Source organism: Biomphalaria glabrata, chromosome 1, assembly GCF_947242115.1.
Source record: "Biomphalaria glabrata chromosome 1, xgBioGlab47.1, whole genome shotgun sequence".
Classification (NCBI taxonomy): Eukaryota; Metazoa; Mollusca; class Gastropoda; family Planorbidae; genus Biomphalaria; species Biomphalaria glabrata.
The window spans coordinates 2533159-2546765 of record NC_074711.1 but is presented as its reverse complement, the minus strand read 5'-3'; the positions used below and the strand labels follow the sequence as shown (position 1 = coordinate 2546765).

Sequence of the window (13607 nt, the reverse complement as noted above, 5' to 3'; positions counted from 1 at the left end):
AAATAGATAGATTAGATCTATAAAATATAATTTTACAAACTTTAGAAATGATTGATTTTATTTTTAATTGATCAGCCTTCTAGACTAGATCTAGCATCTCTAGCTAGACTCTAACTTGTAGTTTGTAGATGTTGGAATTGGATTGAAATTCACCTTCCTAAATTGTCTCTAAAGTCTGTATCTGATTTGAGAGGCCCAACAAGGCAAGTGTCTATTAGTACTCTGTCTCTTGATCTATCTAGTAGGCCTACTTAGCTAGTGCATTAGCCTTAGCCATAGTGTAGTCAAATCTTGACAACTAGTCTTCTAGATCTAAGCTTCTAGAATAATTAGATCTAGATCCAGTTTAGATTTAGAATATAAAAGTATTTTACTAGCTAAAGTACTAAATCTACAGATCTAAATTCTAGATAGATATACAATATATAGATCCAGTTTAGATTTGGAATATACAAATATTTACTAGCTAAAATTCTAAATCTACTGATCTATACTTAATATTTTAGATATTGTTTGTTTGTTTTGTTTGTAAAATGTTTTACTTATTTCGGATGTTCCTTCAGAGTTGAAGATAATTACTTCCTAGTCCAAACCTCCCGCAGGACGGCGGGGGATGGGAGCGGGCAGGGTTTGAACCCGGGACCATCGATAAGTCCGAACGACAGTCCAGTGTGCAAACCGCACGACCAGGCAGCCATCCTATTATATGACATCTACAACAAAATATTATTAAGATATAATTATAGATTCTAGACTAGTTATATATGTACATAAAATATATAAATAAAAGATAAAATTTATGCAGGCCTAGATCCCATAAATTTATAATTGATCCAGATCTATCAGTAAAAGTTACCTTCGACGGGAAGTTTTACCCAATTTAATCTATACAAGACAATTTATAATCCATGCCTCGCCTACACCCCATACATTAAATAATAGTTTCCATGCCATGCCCAGACCCATGAGTTCATGAAATAATAAATGATGTGGTGTCAATTATGGATCTATCCCCTGAAATTTAGGACTTTAATATAAAACTCACATATCTAGTTAATTATTTGCTATGACACTCTGATCAACTTTGACTTGTGTGATACATATATGTTTCTTATCAGATTTAATGAATGAAGTTTTGGTGCATTTTAAGGCTACAAAAGTATCATCAGGTGTATTCTAACCATTGGTATTTTTCCTCGCAACATTTCTTTTCTAGTCTGTGATAAATTATAAATTTAAAAAAATGTTTGTAATGTTTCAGTTATTAACAAGTAGAACCATGCCAACCAGTTCTGATGATGTACCAGAATGGCTCAAGGATCATACTTATACTATTTCTACTCTCTGGGCAGACATTAATAATATTGGCATCCATTCAATATTTATTGTAAGTACTACTATACAATTTGTATTTTAGTTATCTAAAAGATATTTTATGAAGTGTGATTTTCATGGTCAAGCAACATCCAAATATCTGGGATGGAATTTAACATTTTTCTCTAGTTTTTTTTTTATAACACTCTTAAGCAAATTCATCTTTCAAGAATGCCTAATATAACTTGGCTGTTGTGCAGGCCATTCCTTTACAATAAACTGTTAGATGAAATTAGGCAAAGTTATGTCTGATAATTTGTATGTTTGATACAACAATGTATTCAATTTAATATTATTTTTTAATTTTAATGTTTTCAAAAGAAATTAGCCAATATGCCTAATTGTATAATTACAGTTATGTTTGGAAATGGAAGAAAAAGGCATGCATTCCTGACAAGTCAATGATTGGTTGCACCTCTAAAGGTAAGGCATTGCAATTTTTCCCTATGCACTTTTCTCATAAGCTGAAGTACTTGTATTTTTGAAAAACTAGTTTTCCATGAAAATGTAAATCATAATATATGTTATAGTTGCTTTTAGATGAGTGCAATGTCCATCAAATTAACTGAATATCTGCCTTCACCTTTAGTAATAATTCATAACTATTAAGGTCAGGGCCATGTCTACACATTAACGCAGTAGCTCCTTTTAGGTACAGACTATTTTTAGAATGGCAAAATTATATAATTATACTTAATAACATATGTATACGTTTAGCATGGTCAACACATATGTCACACATATTTTTATTTTTTTTAAATCCTTTTATTTATTTTTATAACTAGATAACTTTCTGTTATGAGAAAAGATGAGATTCTTGGACTCCTGCATAGCACCACCAGAAAGGAAAATCCCATCATGTTGCAAAATAAAAGTCTTGGACCAATTTTAATTTAAGATATATATATTATACTGTAAGCTCTATACATATTTATGTGTATCCTGTCATTCAGCCAACAGGTTTGGATTTAGTATTTCTTTAAATCTGTTTGATATTGTACTTGAAAACTATTAATCTGAGCCCCATTAAAACAATAGGGAGTGCAGTGAATGAGTGGTAAAGCACTTGGCTTCTGAACTGAGGGTTCCTGGGTTCGATTAAGACTGGGATTTTCAATTTCAGAATTCAAAAGGCTAGGGATACATGGCAATAGTAAGGAATAAGTAAAGGCAGTTTGGGGATCCATGGCTGAATGGTTAAGTCATGGGTTTGAATCTCTGTGAAGACTCAGATTAAAATTTTGTTTAGATTTTTGGGTGCCCCTGAGTCCACATAACTCTAATGGGTAGCTGACTTTCGTTTTGGAAAGTAAAGATGGTTGGTTGTTGTGCTGGCCACATGATGCACTGGCCAAAGAATCAAATGACCCTATAGATTGTGACGTCTGAAATGGGATTTTTTTTCAAAAGGTGGTTGGTTGTTGTGCTGGGTACATGACACCCTCATAAACCATGGGGCACAGAAACTGATAAACTTTATATCATCTGCCCCATAGATTGCAAGATATGTAAGGGAAATTTTACTTTTTTAAAATTAAAATAAGAATCTATCAAAAGTAAACATAAAATATGGTGCATTCTCCTTAAAACTAAAACCTGGTGCGAAGGTTTAAAATGTTGGCAAAAAAAAGCAACATCATATATTCTTAATTCCCTTTGCAAAACTTACTGAGAAGAATATGCATGTTGTTCCCTCATAAGTTTCTTGACAGAGGAAATCTTGTTTATATTAGATTTGAATTAAGCAAATTAAGAAAAAAATTATAATCATTATTTCAAATGGTTGTATCTAAACCTTTTATGAATTATTTTGCAGTCATAAGTATATTGAGATTAATGGATAATCATGAAATTGTTAAATAATTGCTGCTATCATTCCATTGACTAAAGAACCATAATTTTTTTTTTTTAAATTAATTTCAAAATGATTATTTTCAAGCATAGAGTTCACATAGATCTTGAGTGAATTTTTTTTTTTTATTTGACTAATGCTTCAATTTTATTGTATCATATTAGTTGTTAATTTTTATTACCCAGAATAATGCCTGTACTTCAGAATATTTAAAAAATGAGTACACTATTTTCATGTAATAATGAAACTTGGTATTCACACAATGATCAAAATACACCATAATCTTTAGGCCATACAGATTTGTATAAATTAACTTGTTAAAATACATTGTAAATGTATATCGTTTGGATAAGAATAAAGTTTTTCTGTAGACAATTATTGTTCAAGATTTGTTGATGCTCCTGCTTAATCAATTATATATACAGGTCATTAGTTTTAACACGTCTGATAATAAATGACAGTACAAGCTAGTGAATGAAAATTTGTCATTATTTCAGCTGCTTTAGTTCTACATCAATGTGAGGTACCAGTACTTTGATTGTGTCATATAACAATTTAAAGCAACATTTTGAAATAAATAGTCTGTAGAATTGACAGTAAATACATTTAAGTGATGGGCTGTGATCTGCGTGAATTGAGAGCTGATAATGTATTGAATTTGTGTTTTTGATCTTTACTTCAAGTAAATGTTAATGAGCAATTAATTTTTAATGAATAAATAATTTAAAAATAAATACAAAAGAACCATAAACATCTACTTTAGTTTAATATTTTTTTTTCATCAGAACAGAATTTCCAACTTTGCATTCTTAAAATAAAATATAATTTATTTAGAGTAGAGTCAGAACACAAAATCATAGTTTAAAAATATTAAGTAAATTAAGCTAACAATTTAATTATTATTTTTCATCAAATTGCAGGAACTAGTAAAACCATAGTCAATGAAATAGTAATACTAGTAAATGAGATAAAAGTAAACTAAATATCATCAATGCTATTGAAGCCACACTTGTTGTTTTTTTTATCTTGTTTGGTGGACTGCAATTAAAGTTGCTATTAATTTTACTGATCGTCTTAGCTGAAGTGCCAGTGTCGTCTCTTTGAAACCTAAGCTCATTTTCTTGGTAACTGGAAGTCCAGATATTTGGAGTTTCATTTTAAGCACCTATACTTTCCGAAATGGCATTCCGATAGGCTAAACCTATTTGCCTAACATGTCATATGCACATAAAGAGGTACCAGAGAAATGCTTAGGCGCCAACTTACTTTAACTGAAATAGAATAAGAGAGCACCTGGTTGCATACAGCTTCAGAACGAGACAGCTGGAGGTCACTTACAAAGGTGTGGTATACACCAATGAAAATTAATTGCTGAGGGTAGATGGCAAAAAAAAAACAACTGATTCTACCACAGGTGGACAATGGTTATGCCTGTGCTCAGTGTGGCATAATATGTAGGTCACAGCTGGGGCTGAGTAGCCTCTGGAAACATAGCATTCCTCATAAGTCTTAGGAATCAAAGACAAGCCTATCATTTTTGTAGCATAGTTTGTAGCTTCTGTAAATGCATGAAATGCCGACACAAGTCCTCTGTGAGTTTGATGGATTATAAACACCTTACTTCTTTGCCTTATATTAAATGGTCCTTCTCTCTGTTCCTCTAGGTACTTGCGTTTATCTAAATATCATTGATATATCGTAACATGTCATCAAAATAAAAGCTAGAATCTCTGCAACTCGTGTACAAGTCAGAAGTCATCAATAACACTTGCCATTTAAAAAATAACAATTTAGATTAGTCAAATAAGTGACTGATTATTCGATTCATTTAGGCCTATAATTTTTTTATTTGAATATATAATGATCCTTTACACTTTGTGACTTTACTAGTATACTTTGGAGTAGACTTGTTGAGCTAAAGTCGGAAGTACACATTGAGTTTTACTGTGATCTACTAGATCTAGATGTAGATCTATATATATTATATTATATAGAAGTAGAGAGAGTATCTCATCAATAGTATCTGCCATATCGTGATCAGTAGGCGGCTGCAGGTTTATAGATCTATTCCATAACAAAAACCCTGGCTAGATTTAGATCTACTGGTCTAGACATCTAGATCTAACTAGAATTAAACTAGTAAACTGAATTAGAGAAGTAGCTTTCTGGATCTAGAACCAGAATCTATATTATTAATATTAGATCTAGTTGCGTCGAACGCTTAATTTTTGGTTGTTGTTTTTAATAAATGCACATAAAATACATTGTATTTTGGCAATAAAAATACCCAGTTGGTAGTCAAGTAATTCTAATAATTAATTAATGAATGACTATCAGTATTTGTTTTAGATCTATCAGATTCATATGACTATGACTTATTATGTATACTTATTTTGTATCATTCGTCCAAAAAAATCTAGCTCTAGATCTATTTCATTTTAGATTAGGCTATAGTTTGTTTGTTTGTTTTTTTGGTCATTTTATTTAGGCTACAATATTACCGAGATGAACTTTTTCTTTGTTTCCCACGAGACGTGTATGTCTATATCCTAGTCCTTTCGATAATAATGATAAAAAAAAAAAACGATTAGAAATGCGTAGCTTGGAGTGTCAAAACTGTATTAGGCCTCCTATTTTTATTTTTATTTCGTGCAATTTAGTATATCGTAACAAATACGCATTTAGAGGAACGGTAGACAGGTCTTCATCCAGATTTAGTGTAAATAAACCAAACACAGAAACACTGAAAGATTGTATTTTCGGAATTTAGATTCTATTTTTTTGAAAAAATGTGGCATTTTATAGGGTGGTCGAAAAAAATAACTTTTGTGACGATCTCCTATTCGGGAAAATTGTATCTATTATATCAGATAGTCAGAAAATGGATGAAGTTTTTACACATCTAATCAAATAGAGCGTTCGAAAGTTTTACACCCATTGCAAGGGACTGACGGAGTAAATCTCTTCTTTGGCATCATCATGGATTTCTCCACATTGCACCATGCGCAAAAATGATGCGCGACGGCACTTCGACTCTCTTTGGCTTTGTAAAAAACTCGAAGCTGGTGTTCCTCTAGTATAGTTCCATGTATTTATCATGGACATGAAGTGCCAGCAATGGTGTTTTATTTCGTAAGATATTGTTGTAACTCCGCTCCCGCGCTACTCTGATGATGCGCATCAGAGCACCATTCAAGACAATTAGGAGAAGACATGTTGATACAGGAAGAAAGACTGATGTAGATCCTGCTGGAGTGATCTGCAAGTTATGAGAGTCTGAACAGTCTGGGGCTAAGTGCTGTCCTATGTGATACTAATGAACTGTTTAGGAGACCTGGAGCGACACTGGGAAGTGTGTCGGCGGTCTATTCTAGTATTAAGTAGGACTCTTAGCTTAAGATATTACTCCCTGTGACTTGATAGTGGAAGTCAAGGCCTAACTATTTGTTGACAGCTTTTAATAAATCATCGTTTATTATTATCTTTTACCTTTCGTTGAGTAACCTGCCTTAGAGTTTCAACAATTGGTGTCGAAGTAGGATTGGGCGACTCAACGGAGGTAGGATTTTATGTGATAATGACATCTATGAAACGGCTAGACGAGTTGGAGTTGAAAGAACTAAAAGTAGAGCTCGAATGGCGGCGCTTGAAACGGTTTGGGCAGGCTCTAGCTGATGAAGGGGAGGATCCGGAAACATACTTTTTTGAGGTGAATCCAGATATCGGCGAGCTGCTAAGAGCTTTTCATGACTCGATACTGTTGTAACCCTGCCTTGCACCAGTACTTGAGGTGCGTACTAACGCACAAGTGAATGTAAACAGGAAGACACTAGGATAGAGAAAATAACAGTGCATCAGGGATTGTGAAAAGTCTGAATGTTTGGAAACTAAGAAGCCAGCTTTTGTGCTGCCTGAAGGTTGTAGAAGGGACCTGGAGCGAAGCGGGGAAGGCTGTCGTTGGTCCACATTCGGGTTGCTGTCTAAAGGACTGGTCAAGTAGCAAGACTCTGAGGAAGCTGAAGGATGTTATGTGTTTACCCTAGTGAATAAACACCTGTCTTTATTTCCTGTTAAACTGTGCTGAGTTGCCTGCCTTTACGTTGAGTGCCTACCCAAGAGTTACAACAATACGAACACAAATCAAACAGATGGGTGCCATTGTGAGCAAGACAGACGAATTGATGTGTACCATCGAGCAAGACAGATGAATCGATGAACAAGAAAGATGAGGCGTTATGTATCATACACAGCAAGACTGATGAGCCGATATCTGGCCTGCTGAACAAGACAGACGAACAGATAGGCTACCATGTCGAGAAGAGTAAGCGATCCGTCACTCAACGGAGACGCTGTTAATGGTAGCGCTGTCTGTAACTGTGATAGCTTATCGTTTAGTATTGCCTCCTACCTTTCGTTGAGTTGCCTGCCTTAGAGTTATAACCAATATCTATCTAGATCAGGGGGTTCTCAACCTGTGGATCGCGACCCCCTTGGGGGGGTCGAGTGACGATTTTTCAGGGATCTCCTAAGACCGTTGGAAATTTTTTTTAACATGTCATTGTTCTAAAAGATGGTTATTTTAAAAGTGTTGTTTTTTTTTTTTTTGCAAATCACTTGAAACGAATTCTACAGTATCTGATGTATTTGACAAAATTTCTTGTAATAATATTTCTAGTGTCTCCAAAGATTCTGCTCCAGGTGTGCTAAGGGTGTTGTTCTTGGTCTCAACATGTGTAGCGTGGCTCCTCCTCCGTGCTTCGGAAATAATGTGTTACGTCATTGGAACTGACTGAAATTGTGTGTGGGAGAAGTCATTGGAACTGACTGAGATTGTGTGTGGGAGAAGTCATTGGAACTGACTGAGATTGTGTGTGGGAGAAGTCATTGGAACTGACTTGAGATTGTGTGTGGGAGAAGTCATTGGAACTGACTTGAGATTGTGTGTGGGAGAAGTCATTGGAACTGACTGAGATTGTGTGTGGGAGAAGTCATTGGAACTGACTGAGATTGTGTGTGGGAGAAATAAAGTGTACCGGGTACAATCTTTTTTACCAGACAGAGAGCCCAAAGAACCTCAACGAAAGTGATAGATCAAAACAGCAATTTAATAATAGAATAATGGATAACAATTACGCATTAGAATAATAACTACACTTCTTAGTAATAACAACGCGTACACTTGTTTACATCAGCCATCTTTGACTTTCGCTCTTATTTCATGTCTCTGTCCTGTGCCTCATGGTGCGCAGTCTCACACCTAATGGCAGCGTGCATTGTAGAGTCATAACAATATATACACATCGGCTAAGCTTGACCAAGCACCGGTCAGCAAAATATCGAGTTGACCTCTGCCCCTGAAACCGCCAAACAACCGATTTGAAATCCTTTTCCTGCTGGCATCCTACATTGAAACTCGCTGGTCCGCATCCACTTGTTTAATCCTGTTGTGTTCTTCATAAGTTCATTGTTTTGTTCAAGGCTGCAGGTTTTTTTTTTAGTGAAAGTATCCTCCTGAGTTGCCTTCGTCATTTGATTTAGTTCTTCTGTGCCAAATCCCCCACATAAATAAAAAAAAGAGAGGGGACAAAGAATGAGAGAGAGAGAAAGAAAGAAAGAAAGAGAGAAAAATCATGTTATGTTGCACCGTTTTGAAAATTTTAAGTGACGTGAGCTAAGTTTGTATGTATGGATCATATTGTTGTTATGCTTGTATGGTGTTATTTCTAATGTCAGTTTTTCTTGTTGAAATGCATGCGTGCATTGCCTGACAAAAAAGTATAGCTGCTTTATTTACGGACAATTGCATGGTGTTAAGGTATGTTTGTGAATTTTCATATGGAGGTTGTTAAGATTACTAAATACCGAACACTCTTTTAACTATAATTTTATTTCTCATTTTAAATTAAGTTGTATTTTATTATGTAATTTTTAAAAATATACCGGTATATATTTATCATATAAATTATTTATTTATTTAATTAGATATTTTTTCTGTTATTTTTTTTAGTATTTTAATATCATACAATCAAATTGTGGGTTTACCCGATTTATTAATGAATATACATTTTTATTTTTTATTTTGCTACATCCAAGGTAACATAATCATTGACTGTAGGCGGTCGATTCTCATTTTCTTTTCGCCGTCTGCGTTTATTCTCTGCAGCAGATTTTCTTTTGGTCTCAAATGTGTATCCCCGCGGCCTTCGTGAGTGACCTCCAGCTGTCTCGTTCTGAGGCCGCATGCAACCAGGTGCTCTCTTCTATGTCAGACAAGGAAAGTTGACGCCTGAGCTGGTCTTTGAAGCGTTTCCGTGGGGCGCATCTGTTACGTCGACCACCTTTTAGCTCACCAAAAAAGATTGCCTTTGGCATACGTTCGTCTCACTTACATAAATACATGACATAATTAAATACATAAGCACATATATATTAAATATTTAATTTTATTATTTTATTATATTCGTCTATAATAATGAACTTTAGGCCTAATTTTTGAAAATATTCCCTAGTGTCTACATGTGCATTAGGTTAGTTTTCACAACCCTACCCACCGACAAAACATTTTTTAGAGATAACTTAAGTAACGCCTGCGCGAACGTCTAAGTCAACACCTTAAAAAAAAAGAAGTCAAGAAAACATTAAGAAACTAGAACAGACACAAAATAGAGCAGTGAGATTCATAACAAACGAATATTCACATTTGACTAGAGTAACACCTTTAGTAAAATCACTAAATTTAGAAAGCCTTCAGGACAGAAGGCTCAAAAGTAAAGTAGCAATTATGCATAAAACACTGAACCATAATCTTCAAATACAAAAACAAAATTTAATAAAATACTCTGAAAGACACAAAGATAAAGGCACATTCCTCGTCCCATATGCTAGGACAAATTTGTACAAATACTCCTTCTTCCCTAGTGCTATTAGAGCATGGAATGGGTTGCCTGAGCTAGCCAGGAAAACCAGTGACTTGGCAGAATTTAAGTCATTGGTTAATATGCATGACTAAATGCATGACGCGTAGGACGTAATCATCTTCTTTTTTGAAGTAACGTCTGTATTATATAAGAAGATAAGAATTATTTTTTTTTTAAAATCTCTTTCTTCGATCCTCCTATAGTTATAGAACCATATAATACTAATAATAAGGCTAGTCTCCGAGTCCAAAGATTAGTGAGGAATGCAGTATTTCCCGTGGCTGCGCAGTCCTAGATTGACCTACATATTTTGCCACATCCAGGGCAAGCATAACCATTGTCCGCAGGTGGTCGATTTAGATTTTCTTTTCACCAACATAAGAGCAAGAAGTTATCTGATTTCTAAAAGAAACGAACTCTTCTATAACTCTTTTATAAAAATCTGCATCACTTTATTAATCTACTTAAGTTCCTATCTGCCTAGTCGGATGGCTTCGATCCATGGTCCTGCGGTAGACGAGCTGGACTGCCATTCGGTAGTCTCGATGGTCCTGTGTTCTTACCCAGCTCGCTACCATCCCCCGTCGTTCTGCGGGAGGTTTGCACTAGAAAGTAAAGTATCCTCAACTCTGAAGGAACATCAAAAAATATATATAACATTTTACAAACATTTTTACAAAGACAGGCTCTTTCCATCCAGACCTTCTAGGCTGACGCATTTTAATCTTGTTTAATTTTATGATAAATGAAATACTATCACGAAATCCTCATAAAACTATTAAAAATTCAAAGCATTAGGGTTTATTAAAAGAAATTTCTATAAATCAAATAAGAACATATAACTAAAATGTTATTTACCCTTGGTTAGGCCGATTATAGAATATGCATCCTCCGTTTGGGACCCCTCAACTCAAGAAAACATTAAGAAACTGGAACAGACACAAAATAGAGCAGTGAGATTCATAATAAACGAATATTCACATTTGACTAGAGTAACACCTTTAGTAAAATCACTCAAATTTGACTTATAAATTAAGTAACAATTATAATGGGTTGCCGGCCAGAAAAACCAATGACTTTGTGGGATTTGCTTGAGTTTTGGGTTGAGTTGCCTGTCTTAGTGTTGCAACAATATGTTACTGTTTTGGTAATTTGGTATGATAGACAATGACAGTTATATCCCTTTGTTTATGTACTCCCAAGTTATGAATGTGAATAGTCTGCATGCGTTATGATTTAGTCTTTCTTGAATTTGAGAGAGAGAGTGTGTTAGTGGGGTCTTGTTTGCGGTCCAGGAAGGTTGGACGGTTACTTCCTGGACTAGTGTTTGTGTATTAATATTTCCTGAGAGTTGCTGTCATTGTGTGCTATTTTTTTTTGGATATTTAAGTTATTCTTATTTCTCATGGATATCTGGAGTTGGAGTTTATTTAGTAATAATTTATTGTAATTAATTGTAATCCCTAATGAGCCAAGCAAGAAAAGAACATGATATCTTTTGGGGCTTCGTCTGGTCAGGTACCGTATCTGTTGTACCAGTCATTCGTCACTTTGGTCAGTCAGTCTACAAGAAAAGAATGACATTTTTGGAGCTTCGACCGGTCAGGTATCGTATCTATTTACCAGTCATTTGTCACTTTGGTCAGCCAGTCTGCAAGAATTCAGCCGGAGGGCATTGAACTAGCCTTATGACATTTTTGGGCAGGTGTCATCATTTTATCCATTTTTTTGCTTGTCGTATGCTTATTGTCACAACAAAATGTACCGTGTTATTAAGAGAGCACACATCGTGTCTTGTTATAAGTAATAACACAACTATTTATTAAAGCTAATTCTTACGTTTCAACAATGATTATCATAAACAACTGGATCTACACTATTATTTGGAGCTAGAAGATACGATTTTTTTTCTTTTCTCGTGAGCCAGCTATAATCTTCTTTTTGGGTACTGGAATTATTTCAGACGTCTTCCAAATGGAAGGTATTTTGTGCGTTTGCCAGGACTTGTTGAATATAGCACAGAAGATATAAGCCAGATGTTCCGCATATAGCTTTACAAGTTTTCCACTTAATTTGTCGGGTCCCGAGGCTTTGGCGGTGTTTATTTTTTTTAAAGTATTTTAGTCAATTCTTGTTTATTAAACAGTTCTTGAGATTGGTTTAGATTGCTGTTGTCAGACGATGCCAATAAATCATGGTGGTCTTTCTCAAAGTTGTGGCAGTCAAGCCGGCTGTAGAAATCATTTAATTCATTGACAAATTTGTTATTGTCAGCAACACACATTGGTTCGCGCTTAGGTACGTAGCCAGTATTTTTTTTCAAGCCAGACCAACAGGCCTTAGGGTTATTTTTCTTGGAAAGCTTTCAATTTTTTCCTTGAATTTCTCTTTTCCTTCAAATAATTTCTTTTTAAGGGCTTTTTTTTTTTTTTGCTGGGATGAATTCAGAAGAACTGCTCTTGAACATTCTTTTCTTGTATATAATCGCCTCCTTAATATCTTTGGTCATCCAGGGTCTTTTGTTACTGAATGTTTTAATTTTCTTCTTTGGTATAATCATGTTTTCACAGAACTGGATGTACGAATTAACGGTTGTGGTAAGTTCATCTATGTCATGGCAGTTGTTTACAAACATGTCCCAATCTGTTTGCCCCAGACAACTTTGTAGCTGTAAAACAGCGTCGTCAGACCGTGACTGGATGGACTGTACTTCGGGTTTTGGTGTTTTTAAAACCGGTTTGTACGTGGGTGTAAGATGGATCATTGTGTGGTCCGACTCTCCGAGGGGAAAATAACGAACGAGATGTGTAGGCCATTTTTATGTTGCTATAACACATGTCCAAGGTTTTATCGTGCCTTGTAGGACAATTAACAAATTGACTATATGTTGGCAAGTGTTGAGCTAACGAAAGATGATTGAAATCTCCCATAACTAGTCGACAGCATCAGGGCTTTTTGTTCCATCCACATGTACAATGTCTAGTATATGTTCTGTTGCTTTCTCTGTGTTGGCTGAGGGTGGTATGTACACAAGTATGACGTAGATTTGTGTAAACTCTCTCGGCAGGTAGTATAGCCTGAGATAGGACGTAGGACGTAATCATCTTCTTTTTTGAAGTAACGTCTGTATTATATAAGATAAGATAAGATTGTTACATAGTAGTTCAATATCAGTCGTTAGGGTTAGGGTTTTGATTGAAATGTTGTTAACACAGCAGTACTGTTTATTGACATAAATGGCCAGTCCTCCTCCTCTTGTTTTGCCACTATCTGTTGTTCTGTCTGATCTGTACAAATGAAACGCATTCAAGTCCACTGATATACAGATGCGGCAGTGCGCGGGGCCCTGGGCGAATGTCAAATGTGGGGCCCTGCGCTGACTAGATATTACGTACCATGTCAGGCTAATTATATCGTCCGCCTCTAGCACTGAATTTTTTTGTTACTAAAAATACTATCTTACG

General features: G+C 35.1%; 1 long non-coding RNA gene across 1 annotated transcript; it reads left to right on the top strand.

Annotated features, from left to right (window-relative positions):
- Positions 1 to 731: 731 nt before the first annotated feature.
- Positions 732 to 3431, top strand: LOC129922153 (uncharacterized). Its single transcript, XR_008774134.1, has 3 exons — positions 732 to 1387; positions 1730 to 1797; positions 2160 to 3431. It is a non-coding gene; the product is annotated as an uncharacterized LOC129922153 (long non-coding RNA).
- Positions 3432 to 13607: the final 10176 nt, after the last annotated feature.